This window comes from Monopterus albus, unplaced genomic scaffold (genome assembly GCF_001952655.1).
Source record: "Monopterus albus unplaced genomic scaffold, M_albus_1.0 scaffold29.1, whole genome shotgun sequence".
NCBI classification, from domain to species: Eukaryota; Metazoa; Chordata; class Actinopteri; order Synbranchiformes; family Synbranchidae; genus Monopterus; species Monopterus albus.
In genome coordinates, this window is record NW_018127909.1 from 3214748 (window position 1) to 3219734 (window position 4987).

At 45.8% G+C, this 4987-nt stretch overlaps 1 protein-coding gene across 1 annotated transcript in view; it reads right to left on the reverse strand.

Annotated features, from left to right (window-relative positions):
* nfil3-5 (nuclear factor, interleukin 3 regulated, member 5) overlaps positions 1-3529 on the reverse strand; it is a 9123-nt gene extending 5594 nt beyond the window's left edge. The window contains exon 1 of the mRNA XM_020596317.1: positions 2953-3529. The gene's annotated coding sequence lies outside the window, so the exon portion shown is untranslated. The remainder of the gene's footprint in view (positions 1-2952) is intronic.
* Positions 3530-4987: the final 1458 nt, after the last annotated feature.

Here is a 4987-nt window from a genome sequence, read left to right on the forward strand (position 1 = left end):
GAAAGAGAGTATTAGAGTGCACTCTAAAAATAGAGCGACAAAGAGGTGAGGGAGGGAGGGAAAAAGTGGGGGGGACAGGAGGGATTAATGATGGAAATCAAGAGGAATTTTACTAAATCTGCAGAATGAGAATTAAATAGGGCAAACTTGAATGTCACCTGCCCAAAAATCGCATTATGAAAGCTCCAGTGATTTTTATACAACATTGGTTCTTGTTCGCTCTAGAAACCCTGCGGCGCCTTCTGCAGCACGTAACAATATGCATCAGCCGCAGATGAAAAAACGATAGTGAGACGGGGAGATGGCTTTGACGTCAGAGCGCACACCCATCTCTGCAGCCAAATCCACACATAACAGGCTCTCTCTCCGGACTGCATGGGGAGGGGCTGCTGTTGTTGCTCGTAACGTACGTGCTCTGAATCTCTGTTGTTGCGGAGCAAAGCTTGTATAACATGCATATTACATAGCAGCAGTAGCAGGTAACTGGCTCTGAATCCAGTGAGGTCACCCCTCGCTCTGTCCCCCCCTGCCCATGTTGAGCCCCATCTAAGCTACTGGTCATGGTTCATTCTGTAATTGTCTCTTTGCACAGAAGCAAATTTCCCATTTAAAAGAACGATTCACTGCAGTTTGTCTCACTGTGTTTTTAGCCAGGGAAAACACAGCTCTGACGTAGTTCCCTGACACTTGTCACTGGGGAAGGAACGTTTCACCTCTGACCTCCTCTGAGGCAAGTGTGAGTAAAACGCTGTCTTTTAAGTGATCCAACACCACACATGTGGAGGTGCTCCAGCTATGAGCCTCCATTTTGCACAGTTTTGTGTCAAGAAACAAAAGTGAGAGACAAGAATTCAGACATTCTCATTCAGGTACTGAGACCTACTGGACTGCTTGTCATGGAGCACGTCCCCAGAGTAACAGCATACAGATTCAAAGCACATTTTGAAAGAAGGTTACACATTTTGTGACGAGTGAATCAAGTATTTGTTTCTAAATGAATAAGCTTGACCTTATTGTGATTAGTATATATGTACAGTATACATCTGCATAATACCCTGCTTAGTGTTTTAAGCCTCCCTTGCTCAAGTGGCAACATGTGACCTTTGTCCTTTTCAGTTCAATCTGATTTCCTGCAACATGTTCAACTCTTTACCTAACAGGTCAAAGGTTTTAGCTACTTGCAGTCAGCAGATTCACAAAGTAAAATCACAGAGTAAAATAAAATTGAGTAACATACACTAAATTAAGAAAACTGAAGTTACTAAGGTGCATGAATCTGTCATCTCATATTACTCAAAAAAAAACAAAAAAAAACAAAGCGGCCAAAGTAGCCCATGGTTTGCCCTGAATACCTTGTGTCCTCTCACCTAGATGCAGGTGTAACCTATATTCTGAGAGCTAGCTGAGACAGAGCAATGCAGGCGGCTCTGAACTCACACCATCTGGCTGCCAGTGAACTTCACCAGAACTCTGGCTGTCCTCACCTGACAGACATTTCCATGCATTGCATCACATCTTGGCTTTTCACTTGTTACAGTGATTTCAGAACAGTATCAAAACCCTGCAGGGAGTTGAACTTTATGCCAAAGACGAAACACTGTTACATCAGGGTTTAGCCCCACTTCTGCATTTTCTTCTCCACTTTCCTCCTGGAGGGAAAAAACTGAGCACGTTTAAAAATAGCTCATAGACATTGAGCAGCTGTGTTACATCATTGATGAAAGCATTTCTAAAATACAATTTCCACTGTGAAGACTTTCTAAATATCTATCTGTTTTAGAAGTATAGATTGAATGTCTATCTTGGTATGAATGAAGGGAGGAAAGCACAGGGTGTGAGCGGGAATCAATTACAGGCCTCTCTGTCCCAAGAGAGAGAGCTGCTATTTATTGCTTCTTCCTGCTGTGTGCTGGTTATGTCATACCCTCCAACTCCTTCAAAGCACAACTCTGTGCTTTACTTAGCACACCTTGTAAAAAAAAAAAAAAAGAATCAACCATTGACTCAGCCTTGAATAGAAATAGCCTTGAATAGAAATCCGTCACTGTGCCCCTTTAAACATGAACATTTATCATGTGATAGTGATGTAACCTTAAAACAGACGCAAATACTCTCCACATCTGGAGAAACAGCGGTGTAATATAAATATAAACATGAAGAAATCAAAAATGTATTTATTCAATTGACTGTAGGTTATTAAAACCATTATCCCACGTTTTCCCCCTGTAGTATCTCTGTAATGCTCCACAGATTTGTATAACATACACTACTAATAGTTAGCCTACTAGTGATGTTGGGATTGTTGTATCTTTTTAAGAGTCCTGTAACATCAGCTCCGACATGCGGTTTAAGCAGTTGAACTGAAAATGTGCCATAAGGAGTATCCTGAAAATAAAACACGCTTTAATCCACTCTAATGTTAAGCTCTGCTGGAGAGCCAAGGAGATAAATCCATATCTCAGCAACTAAAGAGACCTACATAATAACAATATGCACATATCAGCAGCATTCCACGTGCATCAACCAGACAACACAGCTGCCCCCATTCCCTGGAAGATACCACCATGAGGAAAATTACCTCGCCTTGACATTGAGCTTATAATGTGGGATACGGCCAAATACGGCTTCCCAGTCCTACTACATGTTTCATATCAAGGACAAGGCGAAAAAGACGAATAACGCCTGGCAACAAAGTAGCACATTGGCCTTCCCGAGTGCTTAATCTGACAAAAGCTGCCGCAAACGTCTCAAAGTCACGGACGGACACGCGGGATCTGCCGGGAGTCGCCATGTGAACAATAACCTTCCAAAGCATCGTGTCCTTATCGCAACACACGCCCGAAACACCTAAACGTCTGTATTTAACCACGCTAAATGGGGAATTTGGACTGCAGAAATACAGACAAACAAAGACAAAAACCGAAAAGCAGCCGCAGCCCAGTCAAAACATACCTTTCCGTGTCCCGGAGGAGGGGAAAAGAGATTCAGGCTTCCCCCGACACAAAAGCTGTCTCGCTCCCGTTTCCTCCTTTCCTTGTCCCTTTAGAAGAGACCCCTCAAAAATAAAAATCGGCTTTCTTCTCGTTTTCCCGTCGGTGCTTGGGTCAGTTGTGGTTGAGTCAGTGGGTCGGGTGGATGCTGTTTCCCTCTTTTGGCTCTGGCTGCTTGTGTGTTGTGCGCTGCCGGACACTTTGCTCCAGTTTCTCCGGCTCCCTCTATAGAAATATGTGTTAGTAGGTCAGCAGTTGCATAACAGCTCTTAGGCTGCCTAGTCACGTTTTTGTCCTCTATCTCTCCGCGACACAGTCTGTCTGTGTGTTGCTATAACCTCTCTCCACCCCTCCATCTACGTCTCCTTCTCCACCCTTCGTACACGATGTGGTGCCATTGCTTTCACGGGAGTGGGGAAGTTTGTAAGAAGGACACGGCCCCGTTTACAGTCCCCGTGTTCTGCTGAGAGGTCCGACAGCAGCATGTAAAGGCATGCACTTCACTTCAGCTGTGTTAGCACAGAGCCACGTTGTTCCCCCATTACTCACTGTTGTATACAGTATTTCTCCTGGTGATACTTTCTACTTAATACCGTAAGGATAAAATTAATTCTGATGATGAATGGGACCTTTGGTGGTCCCAGCTCCCAATTTAAGAATCCCTGGCCTGAAGGTGTGTGTGTGTGTGTGTGTGTGTGTATAAAGAGACGAAAAAGAAAGTTATGAATGTTTGTGCAGCTCTTTCCACTCTAAATTTCATTACACAACATAATACAATACATATTACAGGTATTACATCGTTATTGAAATGATTTTTTTAAAGCCATTGTAGCATGCATGCAGCAGTTCAGGACGATTATAGATACGATATTGACGTATAATATTGTAGCGTCCTGCAGGACACAAGGAAGACAACCGTGAGTGCCGACGAATAGTCGCTTTTTATTAACTCCACACAACCGGTTACCGTTGGCCGTAACCACGCCAAAACAACAGCCCAACAACAATAAAAAAGAAACAACCTGCTAACACCCTCTGTAGCTCAAATCCCCCCTCACACTTCTCTCCCTCCCGCTCTCACACCTCTTAACCCCTGAAGCTCCACACCTATCAAGGAACCATAACAATTTAGAACATCATAACATGCCAAGTGAAAGATCACTACACTGCCGGGAGGCTCCAGAGCACTGGTGCGGCCGGGCATTGCCTCGGTATGGGGCCAACCTGTCCCTGTGAAGAGCCACTCGCCGCCCCCTAGGCGGCAGCTGGACCCTGTACACCACCTCCCCCAGTTTCTCCAATACTTCACAAGGTCCCACCCAGTGACAGTCCAACTTAGGGCACCGCCCCATCTTCCTCTCCGGGTTATACACCCACACCAAGTCCCCAACCGTAAAGTCCTTCCCTCTGGCTCTCATGTCATAGTTCCTTTTTTGTCTTATACCTGCTTTCTGCAGCTGGTCACGGGCAAAAGCATGAGCTGACTCCATCCGGTCATGAGCCTTATTCCATCCGGTCCTGAAGCCTCCTGGCATATTCCGGACCGGGTGGGGCCCCCAGTGCATCTGGTGGTTTACCGAAAGCCATCTCAGCTGGTGACCGCAGCTCCCGTCCCAACATGAGTAGAGCGGGTGTACACAAGGTGGAGTACTGTACAGCCGACCTGTAGGCCAGTAAGACTAGAGGGAGGTGCATGTCCCAATCCCTCTGGTGTTCCGCAGTGAGGATGGCGTGTTGTTTTGCCAGCGTTCTGTTAAAACGCTCAACCAGCTCGTCATTCTGGGGGTGCAGAGGTGTAGTTCGCGTCTTCTTCATCCCCAGGCGCTCACACATTGCAGTGAACACGGCTGACTCAAACTTCCTGCCCTGATCGCTATGAACCACTTCAGCTGCTCCAAACCTGGAAAAAATTCCCTCCGCCAAGGCATCCGCGACTGTCTCTGCCTCCTGGTCTGGTATGGCGTATGCCTTCGGCCATTTTGTAAAATAGTCCATGG